We start from the raw sequence: 22,296 nt of genomic DNA, 5'->3' as shown, positions 1-22,296 counted from the left end.
AAATTCTTACCATCTATGCTCATTTCTTGTCTCTCTCTCCCTCTGTCTCTCTCTGTCTCTGTCTCTCTCTCACCCACACACACACACACACACACCCCTGCATGTACACAACTAAATGTTGTCAAGTCTTGTTGATCAGTGATTCCAAGTTGCTGAGAGGGCGGTTAAGGAGATGGCACATAGCAGTGTAAGGAAGGCTTTGGGGTAGGATGGCTGATTGTAAATCCTGGCTCCTACACTTACGGTGTTTCTTTCACTCTGTTTCATTTTTGTAAAATATTTATAAATGGGGCCTTGATTTTATATTATAATAACAGTCCCTTCCAATAATTTTTGTGAGGATTAAGTAGAATTATGTAGAATACTCAAAACATTGATCAGTGTGGCAAATGCTTAAGTGTGGTTTGTTTGTTTTATAACTTCATACTAAACACATTGGCTTTGAAGAAAAGGAGGGCAAGGATAATTTCATCCTTCAAATGTCTTTAAGACAAGTGCAAGAGACTGAAACATTATCAAGCGTATATGCTAACTGTGCCAGAAATAAAGTGTTAACAGAAACAATCTTTTGAAACCGTGATTGCAAACGGTTACATATGCCTGTGCCCAGTAAAACAGGCAGCAGGTACGGAAAGAGACACAGTGTACTGAATAAACACCTAGGAGCGAAGTTGGTAGGTGACAGGATAAACGGAAATGTAACCTTCCAGTCCTTCTCCAAAGTGGTCATACTACTTTACGTCTCCACCAGCCGCAGATGAGAGTTCTGGTTATACAATACCCTCAGCAATATTTGGTTTTGCCAGTCTTATTAATATTTTAACCATTCTCATGAGCATGAAGTGGTACTTATTAAAGGAATTAAAATTGTAATTAAAAACTTTAAAACTCCGAACTCAGACGGTTTCACTGGTAAACTACCGAGCACAGGAGGAACTCTTACAGGTTTAGGGAAATAGAGGGTGGGAGGACACTTTCTGGGGCGGGGTGGGATCCAAGAATCTGTTGCTCAAGGATTTCACCCACACTTCTCTCCCTCACTCCCAGGCCAGAGATTCCTGGCTCCACTGATTCCTGAGAATTGGACTTTGGTCCATTGGCGGGGTAGTGATGGGGGCTGGGGGAGGGTGTTAATTAGTTACAATTAGGCTCCCCGCTGGGAACTCAGGACTCAGTTTTCTTGGATGAGCTACTTAGTCCTTCCTCATCCTGCAGCTTTTCCAGCTTTCGAAATGTTGTTGCCGCCATCTCATCTCCTGTTTTCCCGTCTGTCTGAATTTGTCTTTAAAAGAAATCCCTTTCACTGGTGTTTTCACTGGGGCTGAGGGAAGGAGTGAAGTTAGATGGTGGTCCCGCAACGTTTTCTGCGGCCTCTCTCCAGTTCGTCTCCGTGGAGGGATTCTGATCTCTGGTGAGATGGGGCGGTGGTGGAGCACAGGGGCTTTGACTCCGGAGGCCCTGGAGGAAGAATGGGTTGGATTTGTCACTGACCACTTGTTAGGGATTTGGGGTGAGTTACTTTTCTCGCTTACTGCATGTAGTTTGGAGGATTAAGTAACACATATCACACCCAGAACAGCATCTGGAACGTAGTGAGGTTTGCATAGATATGAGACGTCACCACTTACTACTCGTAGGAGGGCGTGAGGTGAGTTTCCTTTGGAGGGTAAACAGGGGTAGTGGTGAATGCCACCCAAGGGTGTTTTTAAAAACTGTTTGCAGGTTTGTGTATGCGAATATATATTGCAACTTTTGCTTATTATTTCTATTTGTGTTTTTTTGATCCAAGTTTATCTTTGTGTCATGTATAAGATTCAGCAAACAGTATCACAAGACTTGCTTATTAATTCTATTTGTGCTTATTTCATCCAGGTTTAAGTTGGTCTTTATACCACTCCTAAGTAAATATTTAGCAAACTATTTAATGGTCTAAAAAAATATTTCAAGGGGCTTGTTTAGCTTGAAGAGAACATAGTGCTACTGATTTGCTTACTTTAGCACAGCAATCGTATAGAAACAGATAAGTGACATTTTTATTCACTAAAACGGAGACAGCAGTAAATATCGGTTAGTGTCAACAGGGAGAAATTCTTTAAACCATTTTTTCAGTAATAGAAAACAGCTTTCTTTTATTTGTTAATTAGTGACATGGTAATTATATTCCTACAGTGTAACAGGCAGTGTACTCGCATGCATACATAATTTGAGGTTGAATTTACATAACTCCTAAATATCTTAAAATAGGAGAAAGTATTAACACATTTACTAATTAAACTTCTATTTATTTAGTGTTTTGAACTAAACCTAGCTGCCTATTTTAGGTAGCTATGGCAAATGTCACCTCTTACTGTATGTGTGAGTGTGTGTGTGTTGGGCCAGGGGCTCAGCAAGTAGGATGTAGTGTGGCACGGACTAAAGTGAGCTACCAGGTGAGAGGGATAGGGGTGGTTGGAGAGGAACTGGGCAGCATTACCCTTGGGTTCAGGTAGAGGAAGAAGAGGTCAAGGGTCAAGAACCACATGTCAGCAGGTGAGTAGCCAGGTCTGAGCAAGAAATGTACAAGAACCATTAAGCTGAAAGTAGGCTTAAAGGACTGACAAAGAGAGGGAAACTGGGAACCATGTGGGGGCAAGGAGGGCAAAAGCGTGCTCAGCTCTGTTCAGATGTGTTCTCAATTCCAGTGGCCTGGCTCTACGCTTGTTCTTCTGCCCATCTGGAAAGGGTAGCATGGCATCTAGTAGCAGAAACCTGATGTCACCCATATTGCCACATATAGTTATGTGTTCTTTTGGATGATGGTCATTCACGTGTGGCCATGAGAGGAAACAAGGGGAGGGTCAGGAAAACAAAATGTATTATACTCACAGGCCCTAGAGACAGGAGGCAGGCCAGACAGCAGCACATGTGGAAGCACCAGTGTCGTCAGGAGGTTACATGGACCGAGGTGAGGGGAGTTTATCTTTGAGAAGGACAAGGCAATCAGTTTAGGATTGGCTAGTTCGAATTATTTTGGCAGACCCTAAGCTATGGGCATGGTCCCTGGTTGCCTGGCACCTAACCCTGGGATGATAAAGGCAGAGGAATATTGCCTCCAAGGATGCTTGGGCCACATAAAGGAGGTGTGGCTCTGGATTGGTTAGTTTGTATGTGAAGTACGCGCTCCCAGCTGGGCGCTTAGCTATTTCTAAGAATTGAGGCTAGCCCCAGGAGGGAAGTCTCTCCCCAGCCAGGTTTTTCAGGTGTCAAAACATCATAATATACAAAAAATAAAAATATAAACAATACATGTGTTAACTCGCTAATTAACACAGGATTATTCCCTTGCAAGAGAATTACATGAATAAATGTAGTGATTGTCGCCCTCAGCTAAAGAAATTAACTCCTGTTCTATAAAGCGTTAGGGCATCTATATAGTCATAAAAGGCACAGCTGGTTACAAACTTGCTTATATATCACCTCATTTTATCACTGTTTACTCATGTGTAAAATGGACTGATGACCATAAAATGTTATAAGATTACTTTCTTAGGAGATTTGGTCATTACCATTTTTGTAAGTTTCAAGCTGGTGTTTCCTGCCTCACCTCTCTAGAGATTATAGGGGGCTTTATATGTTCATCCTTTACTAAATTTTTTTTCAAAACTCAAAATACTCCAGTCTTATAAAATGTGTGGGGTTTTTTTTCTAAAGAAAAAATAAATTGGCTGGGAAACAAATTAACTCTGTAATAGATAAGTTCTATTTTTATAAATATTTGTACCCCAGAGCTACTCTTGCATTCTATATGTGCAACTTGGATTTGACTTTCAGTAAAACTTTACCAAAACTAAGAAAGCATATGAACACAATCCCTAGATGATGAGTCTGCACCCGGAGCCCAAGGTGCAGATGGGGTAGGATTGCTGGAGTCCCCTTAGACAGACAGTCTGTGACTGGGCTCCACAGTTAAGAACACACAGCTAGCCAAGTGCATGCAACAAATCCCTAGTGTGATTAAAGCAAAGTAGAGGTGACAAATTCAGTTTGAATCTCATTAGGTTTTTGTTTTTTGTTTTTTATGGTTGTATCCCTTTTAGCAAAGTACGTAAAAACCCTTTGGTGTCCATGAAATGTCTTTTGTTTTCCATATCCTGTGACCATTCACCAACTCTTTTCTCCAAAACTCAGTGTTTCAAATGTTGAAAAGGTTAACATTCAAGTGATGAAATCCATGGCATATCTCTCAGTACTCAATGAACTACTTTTAGTATAATCAAATGCAGGGACCCCAGTCATTCCATAATCCTTTCCCCCAGATTCTGGCTCTGCCAACCTCTGCCCAACTGACTCTCCTAGGGAGAAAACATCACGGCTAGTACTCCTGAACATGATTGCATTTATTAATAGAAATTAAAAGTAACTGCCATTTCTTGAGGGCCCATGATGTGCCTGGAGTTTTATTTTCATCATCTCTCCCTCTCCCAATAACCCTATCAGGTAGGTAACAAGAATGTTAATTACATTCATCACCCTTTTAGCAAGCACCATACTAAAACTTCTAAATACACAATCCCAATATAACCTCACAAGGAGCTCATGAATTATTGTCTCCATTATACTAATGTTGAAACTGAAGTTTGGAGAGGTTAAGTAACTTGCCCATGGTCACAGCTTGTGGTCTAGCACAGCCAGGACTCGAATCCAGAGCAGTTGACTCAAGGCCTCAGTTGTTTCCAAGATAGCATTCTGGGTCATCTGGATCTGTCCTCCCATGAATAGGTAGAGCCACAGATCAGAGTTCCCAGCTAGAGCCTAAATACCACACACACAAACACACACAAATACACACACACACTATGCATGTGTGCTCTTAAACCTACTTCTAAAATAGAGGTTGTCCCTGTAGAAGCCAGTGCTTCCACACTTTTGAGGGTGGGCAACATCCCTTCCAGCTCCAGCTGAAGCCAATGCCATCCTCTTCTCCAACAGTGCTTCTACTGTTTCCTTTGGAAGGAAATCCAACAGGTTGGCCACCAGATGCCGGGTTGTGCCTGGAGCCATGTGAAAGGTTTTACACATTAAAAGCAAACCTAGCAAACCTAGTTTTTGACAGCTTTGTGGAGTGTGAAAAAAATCATATTTCTCTGGCACCGTTTTATGAGTTTTTGTCTTCAGCAAGAGGGAAGCTTTGCCTTTGAAAATGGTAAAAGGGTCATGCAAATGACCTCAGCACTGGCAACCTGATTAGAGATCCAACAAATTCTGAAACTGAAAAATTTCACCAAAATCCTCCAATTTTCAGTGCAACTGCAGAATAGCTTTCCTTTGCATCCAGGGACCCTACCCCCAACCCCTTTGCTCTATCACCTGCAGCTGACAGGGCCCAGAAAGCCCAAGTCCAGAGATCTCCATCAAATGCCACTGAAAAGAGTAACTGACCATGATGAATTACCACACAGGGCAGGGTATTTGCAAAGATTCTTCCAGGAGGCACATTTGTACAAGAAGATTATTTGGCTGGACTGAAAACATAAACGTAAGAGCCTGGTGGAGGCTCATGAGAAAGAAACCCTCTCTACAAATCTACTGTCACGGAGCTAACAAGAGGATGGGAAGACAGAAAATCTAACCCTTGAGGTATCCAGTCTCTTCCCATCATTTCAAACAGGCAGTTCACCACACAGCTAACCTAGCGTGAGCCTCGGGGCCCCGCCCTGCACATCACTGGGGAGAGTCCTGCCACGCGATCGCATGATTGTGTCTTTATCAGCCCTTTGCAATTTTAAAATTTGTTGCATATGCTCATGTGGTCTTTCCTCTACATGTGCACAAGTCTGTGTCTTAATCTCCTCTTACAAGGAGACGCCAGTCATATCAGGTGAGAGCCCACCAAATGACCTCGTTTTACCTTCATTACCTCTGAAAGGCCCTATCTCTAAATACAGTCACATTCTGAGGTGCTCAGGGTTAGGACTTCAACATATGAAATTTGGGGAGAGACAGTTCAGCCCGTAACCCACCACCCTCTTGTTTGCCATAAATCACGTAGTTCTCACATGCAGATACGTTCATCCCAGCCCAAAAGTCTTAACCCATTCACGAATCAACTCTAAGTCCCCATTTCTCATTTGTCTCGTCACTATCACTTCAGTTTTGCCTTTTGGGTTGTTGAAATTCTGGGCAAAAGGCTTTATTACTCCTAGCACCCAGACACCTAAGCCTGGAGCTGCCCTTAGCTGTTGGCATAACATAGGAAGAGGTGGGCTCAGAAGCTGGGCAGTTAAAAGAACAGCTCACTGTTGAACAGTTCAACTCAACATTTGAAGTTGACACGATTATATTTTCCTCTAAGAATTTAATTGGCCTGGTGTATGACTCTATGCCAGCCCCAGAAGGCTGATTTCACAAGCTGGGTCATTACTTAGCCCCTTCCCTACATCAGTAGGAATTTTAGACATGCCGATTCATTTTCCACCAGAGGATCTCCACATGCCCAAGGACCCTGAGGGTCCTTCATGTTTATCCAGCTTAGTTTCTACTTCCAACATTGCTACTTTTAATGTCCAACACCCCAAACCCACAAACTACCCCCAAAAGAGACTTACTGGTGAGGCAATTAAAATGGCAAATCTCACTTTGAGTTGGCTGGATGAGTCGCCGAAAAGTGGCGGGGTGGAGATCCTGATGTTTCCATATTTCTGTATTTTATCTCCCGTAGGAGAGACCTGAGGGGTGTGTGTGTGTGGCAGCAAATGGATATGGTAAGAGAATAGAAAATTGTGAGGGGGTAGCATAAAGGCAGAAAAATAAGACTTAACTCTAGGATTTGTAGGTGACGGTGAAGGCTACAAACACATATTTATACACACACACACATATACACATTTGCTGCTGCAAGGCAAAAAAAACGCAAACAAACAAACAAAACCCCAAATCCTTCACTTTAAGTGTCATAGACCCACGATGACTGGTGAATCCTAAGGAATAAAATTGGAACCCAGGGTTGCTGTTAGGCTATTTTTCTTCTTTAGGTACATAGTGAGTACTAGGGCCTTATTAGTCTGCTCATTCATTCAACAAACATGTACTGAGCAACAGTCACAGTGTCAAGAACCTTCCTAAGTGCCGGGGATTCAAAATGAGCAACAATGTAAGGTGGCTACAACAATGTAACAGGCTCCATCGCCAGCCACTCACCTCCTGCTGTGTGGCCCCATCTGCAGGCCGGGGCTTGGGGACCCTGGTTCAGGGTACGGGAAGGACAGAGGGCACCCTGGCCGGGGGGTGGAATTGGGAAAATGGGGTGACTTAGTGCTGGATGCTGGAGCAGGGATTCTGGAGAGAACAGCCAAGGGGATGGTCCTAATGCAGGGAGGCTGTGTTCAGAGATGCCAAGTCATAGAATGGAGGTTAGGGAAGAAGCAACTCAGGCTTATAGAGTGGAAGTTGAGTACAGCATACAGAGGAACCTGGACTCACAATCCTTCGAGGTTTAAGGTTTCCCTTTCATTTTTGTCATTTTTCTAAAGGGAATGAAAAGCCTTTGGGTTAACCTAAGAATGGTTCACCCTAAATATAAGATCAGTAGCCACAAACAACTTGGGGACTATTTCTGACAGAAATGCATTTGAAAGGAAATTCTTCCGGGAAATTTATATTTTGGATGTGGCTTATTTCACCAACTGGAGGTGAATAAACTTGGATACAGACTGTGTCTATATCTGTTTATGCTTAGAAAACAATTTACAGTGCTGACGCCAGCTACAGTCAGCAGTCTGCAGTCTTTTATTCCATCTAGGTAATTTAGGTAATGTGTAGAGTAGGTGCATAGGAAATATAGACTAGGGAGGGCCCCCAAAGCAGAATACGGCACCAAGGGTATTTGTGGATGCCCCTCACACCAGCGCATATTTTTAGTATCCTGTATCCAGCATCACTTCAGCAGCAGAGTTCTGGGTAGTCCGGTGTGATGAGTAGTCTAGATTTTGGAGTATGGGCTGAAAAGAGTTCCATAAGGCCACCCAAAGCCTAGCACATGGTCTAGCTGGGACTTAATAAATGAGTGAATGAATGAATTCCAGGTACTAATTGAGTTTAGATCATTAAAGCATTTTAATACTAGATCACTCTGGATGTATAATACTGAAAGAAAATTTTTTTTAAAAAACCATGGCCATATTGTTTACATAAGCTCCTTACTTCTTCGTCTCATGATTTATGCAAAAAAGTGTTTCTTGGTGCTTAAATCTATAAAACCAAAACCTTGGAATAAAATTGATGTTGAATTTTATCTAATTTGGCAATGACTAATTGAAAAGGAACAACTAAATGAAAAAAAGAGTTCCATGTGTTTCATTAATGATGCATGTCTAATAAATGTTCATTTTTACGTTTATAAAACATTGAGTGTATATTAACGTTGCTTTTGATCAGCCATGTGCTAATTATAATAATAATCCAATATAGAATACATGGTTTAATATTTAGAGCCTTATGTCATATAATAAAAAAATATTTAAATTTAAATTTATATACACATTTTTGTTGCAAAGAAATATCGGATCCTCAACAGAAGACACTTAATCCTGAAAATATACTCCAGTAGGATGGGATTTTACAGGGGAAGTAGGATGGAAATACAGGTCAAAGGAGGGGAAAAAAAACAATGTAAAATTTCCAACTTGTTTGTGTATTTTTTACAACTTTTTTGAGGTATAATTTGCATATCATAAAATGTACCCCTTGTAACAGTGCAACTGCCCGGTTTTTAGTAAATGTATACAGTAGTGCAGCGTTCCCACATTCCCACTTGGGACCATCTCCATTATCCCAGAAATACCCTTGAGCCCACTGGCAGTCAATCTGCATATTCTAAAAATAGAAAACAATGGGTATCAAATAGCTATGTTATTTAGATTTCACTGAAAACATTTAAAAGAGTGAAAATGTTGATATTTACAATGCACTGGAGATTGTATCTGATGTATCTATATAAAACTATAATAAACATTTTCAGATATCAACCTAAGAATAAGAGAAGGGAGCTCCTAGCTAATAAAAAAATGTAAGGGTTACCCAAGCACAAATGACTGAAAACCAATAGCCTACCTCTTATCATTGATCATTAATTATATAATAGTTTACTCTGTAGTGTTTTCCTTCTATTTTATTTGATAAAATAGGGAAAAGTCTGGTCAATTCTGTACTTGTTTGGTTGGTTGATTGAAGTAGTTTATGATATTACTGACTTTGATCCAAACCCGGGGGTTCAAAATGCCTTTTTCTTTCAAAAAAGATGCTGTACCCTAGTCTGTATCACGGGAAGAGCAATAAAATACTTCTTCTTCATTTAGAATGACACAGGACAGATTTTCAAAGTCAGAAGACAATGTAATTATATTCTTGGATAACAGCTAATGTCATGTTTATGCTCTGAATCTTTGGCAATATTTCTGTTGACCTAGGCCCCCTAGGATTCTCTTGGGCTTTCTTTTTTTTTTTTTGTCCCTTCATTTTTCTTTTGATCTGGTTATTCTGGTGGTAACAATTTTCATTCGATAAAACTCTTAGACCTTACTGCCACGAGGTAAACAATATACATTTACATTTTGTAGATGCAGTAAGACTCCAAATCTCATTTTTAAATTAAGTTCCATAAAAATGTTTTGTATATATGTATATACACACACACATACATATATTCTCATGGATATATATGTATGTCTAAAAAATAGATTTTAAAGGATAATCTTGGACTCCATCCTCACATATAACCTTCTCTAAGACCATGAAAGGATACACAATTTTTAAAAAAAATCAGGAATAAAACTTGCTTCTGATGCATAAAAATAAAAGGTGGGTTTGTTTTATTCCTCATTGACTTGCATACTCCATATTCTTCATAAAAAAAATAGAAAAGCCCCTCAATTACTAGAGATTAAACTGTAAGGGTCTACATCAGCATGATAAAGGTTTCTAACTGTGATTAAGGTTCCAATCTCATGACATGTGGAATAACCTATGTAATTATATTCCCCTTAGTGCTACAGAAAAGTCCAAGTGACTGTAATACATGCTAACTTAATCTTAGCCACAGAAAATGTGTTTCTAATTTTCAAATTCGGCAATTTTTCAATAAAAGTTGTTGCACTTCGTCTGATCTATTCTCAAAATACGGAAGTGCTTGAAGCCCGACCACCTGCAATAACAGATTACTGCTCTCTAAAATATTACCATACACCTACAATGTGGACGCACAGAGCTTTGCTAAAAAAGATCTTTGTTGTTTTTTCTAAAAGAAAGAAGTGATCCCAAAGTAAAGCTGGTTTTCAGCAGCCTCTCTGCTCCAAATGTGACTGGCATCAAAGTCTAATGAAAACCTGTTTGCGGACACTGGACCCATTCCAAGGTACACCATTGGCATATTCTAGACCCCTTGGGACATGACTCATATAAAAAACACAGGGCTGTCATCGGACGGCTGGTGGCTCAAATAAATCAAATTTACTTTCAAAACTGAGGCATACCAAAATTTTATTAGGTGAAACTGGGGCATTTCTTATAGCCAACTTGCACATATATTTTTTTTATTACTTACAGCAGTTAAAAGGTATGCTACCAATCATATGCAAAACAAGAAAAGATTGCAGAGTACATTTTTTACTGGGTGGTAATAGGAACTACCTTTTTTTTTTTTTTTTTTAAGAAAAAGAGCAATTCCAAATAATAAGTTAATAATAGGTGGCCTCAAAGAATTCAGCTCAGTGTTTCCGTAATTCATAAGCCCTCTGGTGCATATTTCTCCATTGCACCTCTATTTAGCAGACCCCATCACTAGTCTTAAAAACTGACTTTTGCCCCAAAGTGATTTCTTGCTCACTAAAACTATCAACTGTACCACACTTCATGGGATGATGACAGATAGTGTTTATAATGTGCATTTATGAGAAACAGACATGAACATACTCAAGTTCTTGATGATCTAAAAGGGATTAAACTTTAAGCTTCAAAGACCTACTACTGCTTATACTCTAACCCGCACACTAAGTCAGTTTCAAATTCCGGATTAGGAAAGTTCAGTCTTCTGTTAAATATTAGACATTTCTCTATTTTTAAGTCTAATATGTTAGACCTTTTAAATATGTTGATCGGTCATCAAAGGCATAGCAGAAAACGGGCCCTTGCCCAGTGAATAGCATATTTGCAAATTAATATTCACTTTTTAAGGCGACGTCTGTCACATTTCAAAAGTGGTGGCAGCTATTTTCCTTCAGTGGCAACTCCTTCAACAGTCTTACGTGGTGAGGCATGTACTATTGTGTATATGTTTTAGTACACACACAAATCTTACCGGATGGTACATAGATTTCAATTGTCTTTGTCAATAGAGTTAAATATTTTTTCATATTGTAATTGGCCAGTCGTATCTCTTTTATTTTTTTGGTAAATTTTTTTTTTTTTTTTTTGCGGTACGCAGGCCTCTCACTGTTGTGGCCTCTCCCGTTGCGGAGCACAGGCTCCGGACGCACAGGCTCAGCGGCCACGGCTCACGGGCCCCGCCGCTCCGCGGCATGTGGGATCTTCCCGGACCGGGGCACAAACCCACTTCCCCTGCATCGGCAGGCGGACTCCCAACCACTGTGCCACCAGGGAAGCCCCGTATCGCTTTTGACTGTTGCCTGCTTACGGTCTTTAGCCATGTTTGGTTTTTCTGTTGGTGTGTTTGTCTGACCTTACTGATTGGTAATTGCTCTTAGAATATTAACCCTTTGTCAAAGATGTGGCAAATCTTTTTCCCAGTTTCATAATCTGCCTTTAATTTTGTCTTTTTTTTTCCCCTAAACAAAATTTTAAAATAAATGATAAAGTCAAAGCTAGTAATCTGTTCAGAGGGAGAAGACTATTCAGGTTGAGGGAGAAAAAGGAAACAAACACAGGCAGCCGGGAGCGAGGCCAGTTCCTGCACGGCTGCTCTCAGCCACTGTTGTCTTCTCTTCCCATCACAGTCCTGTCCTTCCAAAACCCTGAATTGAGCTCACTCCCGTAAAATACGCGGTACTGCGTCATTTGGCATGGATGGACTTACTGTCCTGTATTGCTCCTAGAATAATTCTTGTAATCATTCATGAATTCTCAACCAGATTGTAAACAATTTGAGGACAGAAACACTTTCCTATATTTCTTTCATAGTTTTCGTACTTCTAGCACCATGCTAGAAGGTAATAAGCACCTTCTAGCACCATGCTAGAAGGTAATAAGCCTTGAACAATTACTTGTTCATTGATTACAGATGTGTTTCCTCCCTTGCATTCCATGGCCAAATGATTCCATTTTTCCTTTCTCGAATATTTTGTGGAGGCTAAGTTTATGTATGAAAATCACTGAGCCATTTTAAATGAAGTGATTTCTGTTCTGACAAATTACTAGTCAAAGTTCTATTCAGAGTAAGTGACTTCCTTAAGTGATGGGTAAATTCAGTCAAAATAGTTGATTTGAGCCTTTGAGTTGACCCAGCTTGCTCTCAGTCAGTAAGAACACATAGAAAGTTGGGTTTCCCTGGATGCCTCCACTGCTTGCCCAGTGAATTGTGGGGAATTCCTAGAATGATACTAAAATAGAGAAGCTATACTGGTGGTATAGCCGGTGGTCTTTCCTAGAATGATACTAAAATACAGAAGGTATACAAGAATATATGTGAAAGTATTTCTAGGAGATCTTTAAAAAATACGTATGATAATATAATTTTAATAGATTATTGGTTTAGTTTTGGGGTAAAAGCCATTCTTTAAGACCAGTGATGGGGCCTGCTAAATGGAGGTGCAATGGAGAAATTTGCACCATAGGGCTTGTGAATTACGGAAACACTGGGTTGCATTCTTTGACATCACCTATTACTAACTTATTTGAAGCTCCTTTAAAAAAAAAAGGTTCAGTTAAAGCCATTCAAGCTAAGCCCATAAAGGAATGCAATTTTTACCAACCTAATTGCCAAAGAATGATTAAAAATTATAACACTTGAGGTTGTTAAAGATTGAGAGGTGGAAACATTTGTTCACAGATCCTGAGAGGATAAATTGTATCGATTTTGGAAGGCACTTTGGCAATATGTATTAAAAGTCTTAAAATATATACTAATCTTTGACCCAGAAATTCTATTTGTAGGACATATTCTTAAGGGAATAATTATGGATGTGTTCAAAGGCTTAAAGATAAGAAGGATTACAGCATTGTTTAAGATAACAAAAACTTGGAAATGATGCAAAGATCCAATAACAGAAGATTAAATAATTAAAGTTTAAAATTAATAACTTATTAAATAATATTAGTGATATGGAAGTATGTCCTGTACACTAAGATACAGAGTAGGTTACAAACACTATATGGAATACATTTCATATTTTAGTAAGCGTATACAGAAAATAAATTAGAGATACATTAATATGTAACCAGTGTAATAGTAATTCTCTGGGTGCTGGGAATACAGGTTACTTTTCTTTATTTTAGTGTTTTTTTAATTAAAAAAATATATATACTATTTTTTGTTATTTAAAGAAGTCTATTCATAGAACAAGCTGCAGAAAAGAGTTTGAGGCTAAAGTGGGTTGTACGTATTTAAGGGGGTTTTCTTAGCCTGCAGCACCAACGGTTGCTATGGGTCGCTTAGAAATTCTTCTGGATTTTCTAAAAATATACATTTCCAACAGGGATTTATGATAATGTCCTTTTCTTTTCACCGTAGCTTCAGCAAGAGGCTAAATAATAATGTTATTGAGTTTAATAATGTTATAGAGTTCTGTTAATTTACTTTTTAAACCATCTTTTGCAATTTCTTTTTTAAAGGGCTGCATTAAACTTGTTTCATCAAGGTGACAGCTAGCAGCTTAATTTTTTAAATTTCATGTAATAGGTGTAAAAGTGAAACATTTAAAATATGTATAATTGTACAGAATTTTATCAGTGTTTATTGATAGATTTAAGAGACCTTTTCCTAAAATGTTCTTGTGTGTGGAGAGAAATGGGTTCAGGAAGAAATATGCTTCGTGTTCTTCCTGTATGACTTACCTCAGGAGAATTTAAGGGGCAGCACGAATCAAAATCTCCAAGTTCTAACCAGGCTTTGCTTCATGGCTTTAAAGACAACTCTTTCTTGACTGTCTTAACTAACGGAAGAAATAGTGGGGATGATCATACTCAATAAATAACCAAAAGCTTTTGATTATTGTCTTTGCAACAAATGATACAATTTTTCAACAAATATTATACCAAATATAATTGCCATTGATTATTGAAAGGATGAGTTTGGGAAACACATAGAAACATCTGAGGGAAGCTGGTTTAAATTTTAAATAATTGCAGAGAGAAACAAGATAGACTATGGATTTAAAAAGTTAGTTGTGCCATGTTTCTTTGCCAATTTGGCTCCAAATTCTATCTTGAAACATAAGGATATGATTAACTTGCAGAAATTATTTCTTCTGGAAAAGTGTAAGTTTATTCTCACCCATACTCTGAAAATGGAAACGTTTCCCAGACTGTTCCAGTGTGATGGTTTTTCTTTAGGTCGAATCAGACCTTTGGGCCAAAGCCCTTTATCAACCAGTCAACAGGAAAGCTTTTCTCAGTCATGAAAAATGATTTTTTTTTCTTCATAAACATTCCTGAGAAAGGGGGAAGTTTTCTTCAGATTTAATTTATAAGTTAGAGGGGGATTTCTTCCATGAATAGAATGATTTTGTTCCCATATTTGAAAAAATAACATGGGTAGTGTCTGAGGTTTTGATGAAGGGACTGAGGAAGAATAACCTGAGTTGTGCTTCTGCAAGTGACGGAACCCAGCGGCGATAGAAATACGATCCTTTGCGGAGGGAGTTCTCTTTTGTAAACTGGATTCTATGTCAAGTGATTCCAAATCCCCATCTGACCTTGTCACCAACCTGACCCTATTCCAACTCATTAGGAGCAAAACTAGTGACCATTTGGAACAAAGTACCTTCGTGGTCAGATAGGAGAGCTAGACAGTAGGAGCATTTTACTCTGTAACCTGAGTTGCAACCACAATCCTCTGAAAACCTCCCACAGTCTCCTTCTCAGATAGTTCTCCTGCAATTATCTTTGCCCCTCCTTCCCCAGCTGCTTTCCCCTCCTCATTAAAGATATAAGAGCAGCTAACTGGAGAGGTGTTCATCTGGCTGAAGTTTTCTTAGTTTTGTAAAAGACAGTGTGGCATACTCATGCTCCCAAGCCTTACAGATAAAACTAGAATGTCATTAGCAGAAGTAAAGTGAGAACAGTAGGGAGAACACTGCACCAGGACTCAAGACACCTACATTCTTACATCTCTCTCTCTCATGCATGAGGCTTGTTGTTAAAATAGTCATTTGGTGAAACTTCTTTGTGCCTCATTTCCTTCTCTGAAAGAAATGAGGAGTTATGCTACCTAGGTCCTTTCCAGCTTTCATGGTCTGTGAATCTAAATCTTTTACAAACTATCCTTAAAAATGATTTTTATTTCCCTTCTTCAATAAGACAAACCTTTTTTTCAGTCCAGTGATATCAAAGGATTACAGCCTGATTTGCCACAAAACTTCTCAACAAGTCTGATCATACAAATATTCTTGGAGATTATTTTAGGAAGCCTATATGCTAGTACTTTTGACTGCAGGAAGGGAAACAAAGTTTCTCCAAAGGTAAGTGTGTGTTTATTTTATCTTGTCTTATTTTACTTTTATTTTATTTTATTTTCCAGGGGGCTCATATGATAGAACAAAGTACAATATTAAGTGGTTAACTCATTTATAAACATCCTAATAAAGTAAAAAAAAATTGAAACCATAAATATAGCATCATTACTGCAAAACAATACAAACTTGCTCCATCTACTTGGCTTTCCTACTCCTTATGGTAAGCAACTAATTAGATATGATTGTGCAAGTCAAAAATGTTATTTGCAACCATTGTATTTATATGTATTCAAAATCAGTATTAAATATCAGGAATAAAACAATTATTAATTTCTAGTAAAATCCAGAGTGCACTTTTTTACCTTCTTCATAGAAGATTGTTGAGCATTTTTATTGTGATTCAGAATGTACCTTTGATAACTGACTACTTCACACATGTTTTCCTGCACTTGATCCATATAAAACTGGTTTGCCTGCAAACTCTGATCTCTTTTTGAATTTTGTAGTAGAGAATTATCAGTCATTAAATATATTCACACTCTTATTTTGAGATTAAAGGAGTTGCTGTTCTCTCTCTAAATATTATCATTATTGTTATTAAACTTATGGAATACCAGATATTTTCTCCAAAAAAGAAGGAGGTGGTGACTTTACCCTCTTATGGCTTCTAAGAAACCCCAGTCACTTTAAATACCATCTTCCTGACAGATAAACTGCCTCAGATGAGTTGTATTAATAAAATATATCAACATTTGAATAGGTTTTATAAACATATTGGTTTTGATTCAGTAAGTATTGGTAAAGCTCCTTTTATGAAAAAGATTATTTCAGGGACCATGTGACATACATAAAGCAATACATTAAGGGTTCTACCTTGGTATAGCAAAAATATATAGTTGGAGATAAACCAAGAAAACCAAAACAGCTATAGCAGAGTTCAATAAATGGCAGAATACATTGTTCTTTGAAGCAAAGAAAAAGTATGATGCCTGGGTGGTTGATCAGATGGGACTACCTGGAAGAAGTTATTTGAAATTAACTGTTAGTACATCCCTTCAGAGATTGCTATGGGGACAAAGTATTCCAAGTGGCTCCAGACTGGCTAGGTAAGGACATATTAGAAACACTGAAATTGGTCCAAGTTCTCCTGGTGTTAGTACCTCCACTTAGAACTAGTTCCCCATATCACTTGCTAGTTATTGGTTGCACTCTTCCTACAAGGATTCTAACAAAGGCCACTGAGCTTAACTGTGTAGAATGCAGAAGTGGAGGAACAAGAAGAAGCCAGATTAGAAAGGCAAACTGGACCCACGCTGTGGAGGGTCCTGAATGCCACACTGAGTGTGGAGCTGGCTCTAGGGACAACCAGAAGCCATTCAACCTTCTGGGCAGAGTTGCCCCATAATCAGATTTCACACCAAACTGTTAGCTGTGCATAGGACGGCTTGGCCCAGGGAGTGTCCTTGGATTCAGAAACAACAACGTGGAAGTTTTTGAATACTTGACCCTGGGTGATGGCAGTGAGAAGAGGGAAGGAAGTGGAGTGGTTAAAGAAACAAACAAGGAGAAAATTGGTAATCGCAATTATGTAAGAAATAATTCTCAATTATTTAATACCATGATGGTTCCCAAAAGGGATTTTAGAATTTTCTACTTACGAAAAATAGAACCAACAAAATTCTCTGTAGCTCAGGGTAACTAAGCAGAAGGTCAAGGAAGGGATAAAGTAATTTTGTTAATTTTCTTAATTCTTTTTAAAAATATTTTCATTAGCTTTTGGTGTTAACAATTGGCTGAGACCTGATTTTTAAATGGATTTCACAATGAATTATTTTCTGCTTTTAGAAATTTAGAAAAAAAAAACAATGTTTAAAAAAATAATCGTTAAAAGTAATTCAAATCAATTTTTAAGGGGACTCTAAAATTTACAGCTTCAGAAAATCAAACTAAAAAATATTTTGTCATATTAGAGTAAGTGATATTTGTACTTTTTAGTTTTTAGAATTTTAATTATTGAATTAAATAGAAATGAGTGTCTCACTACTTGAAATTGACTCAGTTTTCATGGGTTATTTTTAAAATTTCCTGAAAATGTAGACAACCTAAAAATGCATTTGGAAAAAAATTAAACATGAATCATAAAGGCCTACAGTCAAGAACTTTATATTTAAATAGAATTACGTTTTACAGGTATTTATTTTATAGCAAATACACAACAAAGTACATATACCTTCATATATATACAAGACAACCCCAGTAGTCCAAATAAAAAGTGTAAGTTACAAAATCAGTAATAAAATGATTATTTCAGATACAGATTCATATGCTTTCGTAAGTTTTCTCTTTCTCAGCCTAAATATCTTACTTACATAGAAAAATTATCAAATGAAATAATGATGTCAATAAAACAAAACACTGACATCTCACAATAAAAGAGTCATTGGACACAGAAAACAATTTGAACTTTTTAAGGTACAAAATAAGAAACATGATTTTTACAAAGAGATTAATTCTAAAAATGGCAGCATGTTGAACTCAAAAAACCTCCTTCCAAGGTGGCATAATTAACAACCAAAGTCAGCTTTCTCACATTATCACAGAATTTTTCTTTTCACCACACTGCATGAGACATATTCGTACATCAGGTGGAGCTAGCTGGAAAAGGAATCCAAACGGGCCTATTTTTAAATAATAATATTTGTAGATTCATTGATAACATGTCAGGTGACAGAGAAAATATTGACCCAGAAGGTTATAAATCAAAAAACGTTTTCATTGCTGAGTAATACTAATAGTAATAATGCTTGTCAGAGCCCTGAAGAAAAATACTTGGGAGAACCATATTTACTCTGCCAGAAAATTTCCTAACAAATTACTAGAGTTGCAACAGTCATTAGAAATAAGTAATATGGGCTTCCCTGGAGGCGCAGTGGTTAAGAATCCGCCTGCCAATGCAGGGGACACAGGTTCGAGCCCTGTTGCGGGAAGATCCCACATGCCGCGGAGCAACTAAGCCCGTGCGCCACAACTACTGAGCCTGCGCTCTAGAGCCCGCAAGCCACAACTACTGAAGCCCATGTGCCTAGAGCCCGTGCTCTGCAACAATAAGATTTGAATGGCCGCAATGAAAACCTACACACCGCAACGAAGAGTAGCCCCCGCTCACCGAAACTAGAGAAAGCCCGCGCACAGCAACGAACACCCAACACAGCTAAAAAACAAACAAACAAATAAATAAAATAAATCTATATTTAAAAAAAGAATATATTATGGTAGCACCGCAAGAAGGCTTTACATCAAGAATTCCTTCTGAACGTCCAGAGACTAAGTAATATATTGTCTTATTTATACAGGTGCTCTCAGATATAAATGTCAGTCTATAGATCTGAATTACACATATTATCAAAATGATAATCTAATAAAATCCAAGCATCCACAGTCCTATTTTCAGATTTTTGCAAAAAATACTATCAGAATACCACTTTCTGCTGGTTCATATTTATTTGCATTGGCTGTTCAAAGGAAAAGTTTTGTCAACAGTTTATAAACTAAAAGAGAAATTGAAAAAAATTTGACATTTTTCACTTTGCAGATTTGCTGAAGTATAGGTTTTGGCTTCAAAATAGCTTATTTGATGGAAATTTGCAAAGATTATGGAAAATGTATTCATATGTAATGACAAGGCCAAAATTTCAACTTTAGTAAATTGAGATTAAAATAATTGGCAAGGGATGTGTAGTCAATACAATAATTTGAGTATTTACAAAAACTTATTAAGATCAAGTAACATTTGTGTATTGTTGAGGAAAATCTTCATCAGTATTTGAAATACTTGATTTTTAAAAATACCAATTGGATTTGAAATTTGTTTTTGTATAACAAGAAATTCAAATATTATATTTATCAATGAAGGAAAAAGAAGAGTTGTTATATTTAAAACATTGATATACTATTGGTGTTTAAAGAGTTTGCATTGTTCGAATTGTGCTCAATGGTATGAAGGAGTCTGTCAAAAAAAGTAATAAATATGTTTTTGCTATTTGCTACCTCCTACTCCTGTGAACAGAGTTTCTCACACATGATTTCTATCAAGAATGTGAAGAGACCATCATTAAAGAAATCTTGATTAGGATGTATGTGTGGCCAGCAAGCCATAAAACTATCATAAAATGCTATTATGCTAAAGCAAGCTCCAATTTCTCATTTTAAAATGTGAAAAGATTTTATTTGGAAATTGTATACAAACTCAGCATGTAATATTCTCCCTAGCATTTGTGGTTTGCTTTTCTTAGCATATCTATATAAGGTAAAGAAAATACCATATTTTTTTTGTATATAAGTGCCAAGTGCCAAGTGCTATGTAGAAACCTCCAAAATCCTCCCCAGTTTACTCTGATGTGCTGTACAAATACAATCGCTTTATATGTGACTTGATATGAAAAAGCTTGGGAATAACTGCCCTAGGGGAATGAATTTAACTGATTGTTAGGCAAAGTACAGTAGAGCAATGAAAAGCCCAAGATAACCCAAAAGTCAAAAATATTACCGAGGAGAAAAGTGTGACTTGACATTAGCTCAAATGTGACTTTAGCTCAAGTTGTTTCTTAGGAGATTTAAAGGAGCGTGTGCTCTCCTCAGACATCAGAGTGTAAAGACACTCCAGAAAGCAGCACACCCATCCTCTGCCACATTTCCCTAATGGGGCTCCCAGTGCACTAATGGTGGAAACCTGTATGGGCATTAGTTGTGGTTTCTTATAAAGACCACGTATAGAAGTTGTCTGAAGTTGTAGTCAATGACTGAATCTTACAGAACTTGAGAGAGTTTGGTATTTGGGAAAATCGCTTCAAAGCTTCACTCTTCTGGCGACTATCTGGGAACAGGAAGGGAAGAAGCATGAATATACTCTTAAAATAACGTACATCAGTAAATCAACATTCATACTAAATTCTTTAACTGAGTGGTGATACAGATCAGAAGTTCTGTTAACTGTGGAGACACAAAGAATCTTTTAAAAAATACGCTATTTTAAAATCCCATCCAGGAATAGGTCTGAAGTTTTAAATATGTATTCCAATAACTCGTATTTCTTAGGACTTCTGTACTTTTTATCTCATCTACTATTTGAGGATTTTCCAGGTTCAATATTGTGTGCATCAAATTACCCCATATTCTTGTATTTTTCAGAGAGTCTGAAGAGACAAAATAAAATACTTTCCTTTTGATCTAAAATGGCATTTCCTATTTAAGAACAAAAAACCACAAGAAAGTTTTAAAGCTCCTACAACTAATATATTCAAAACCTGTGCAGCTTAAGACTGAACATAAAAAAATAAAAAAAAACTGAACATGATTTCCAGTGAAAGGTTTCCAAACCTACTGGAAAAGGCTGTGTCAGGAGGAATGCCTGTGTGCTTACAAATAACAGCAAAACTCTGGGCTGCGAATAATAACCTAAGAGTTATTGAAGGCATGAGAACTTGTAAAAAGCAATTGTAAAGCATTTTGTAAAATATTATTGCCATTCAAATGTTAAATGATGACAACAGAAGCTCTTCAGGGACTGGTAAAAAGCAAACACTGTTGGAAGGGGAACTATAAGGAAAAAGGAAAGAAAACAGAGTGGATATAAAGACCTCATAAATTTAGGAGAGAAAAAAAGACAATTGTGAGTGACAAACGGAGAAGGCTTACCAATTTTATGTCCTATTCCATCAAAATAAATAGCACATTTTTAATTTCAGGGGACTTGAAGCCAAATGGGAGAGTCAAAGTTAATCTCTTAAATGTTTATAGAGACATTTTTCACACATATAATCAAATATAGAAGAAATATATACTAAGTGATATTACTATTTTACAAGATTTATAGTACAATTGAATTCTTCTTAGGGAAACAAAGTAGGAAGGATGCATCTTTCTGCATTGTACTAATAAACAGTGGAGCAGTCTATATGAAAGATAGAAAGACAAGATGTTTAGCAATCTTCCTTACTCCTCAAAATCAAGGTCTTTGGAAATGAGCCTTGATAATCGTCTTGTTTCCTAAGAACCAAACCTTCATATAATAATTATTATTAATTATTATAACAATAAATACCCAACAGAGTACCTTTAATTGTTCTACTTTTCTTTTGGAGTGGCAAAATCGATGTCATGGGGAACGCTTTCTGAAACTGGTATATTTAACTAAAATGAAGAAAAAAGAAAGGGTCCTTATGTAAATCAAATACAGGTTTTTCCAGTTCTGCAGAAAGGATTCCTTATTCTTTGCCCTATTTGGCACTTGTATGTTCTTAATTATTGCTGTTTGGCCTCTTAGAAAGAGAAAGTGGGATAAAACGTGAATCACACTAGAATGTTTTCTGACGTAACAATAATGAATAGCTTTTTTTTTCTTTTTTAAAGATTAAAATAATAGGAGTAGGGTCAAAAGATTAACTTGATTATCTCTGTTTCATGGGTGTGTTTTTATCCATTTTACAGTGGTCATTTCCAGGAAGCAAGACTTACCGCTCATAGTTAAAGAAGACCAGTTTCCGGAGAAACAAGGTTTGTTCTGTGTTTATGTTGCATATTCCATTTCTTCATGTTTTATAGAGCTCACTTTTGTTTCCTCTGTAGGGCCTGGGTTATC

At 37.5% G+C, this 22,296-nt stretch overlaps 1 long non-coding RNA gene across 1 annotated transcript in view; it reads left to right on the top strand.

Annotated features, from left to right (window-relative positions):
* Positions 1-22,296, top strand: part of LOC132437365 (uncharacterized) — a 122,616-nt gene that overhangs the window by 77,809 nt on the left and 22,511 nt on the right. Inside the window, exons 3-4 of the long non-coding RNA XR_009522010.1 lie at positions 15,522-15,665; positions 22,146-22,211. This is a non-coding gene — a long non-coding RNA (uncharacterized lncRNA). The remainder of the gene's footprint in view (positions 1-15,521; positions 15,666-22,145; positions 22,212-22,296) is intronic.

Source organism: Delphinus delphis, chromosome 14, assembly GCF_949987515.2.
Source record: "Delphinus delphis chromosome 14, mDelDel1.2, whole genome shotgun sequence".
NCBI classification, from domain to species: domain Eukaryota; kingdom Metazoa; phylum Chordata; class Mammalia; order Artiodactyla; family Delphinidae; genus Delphinus; species Delphinus delphis.
This window is presented reverse-complemented; position numbering and strand designations above follow the sequence as displayed.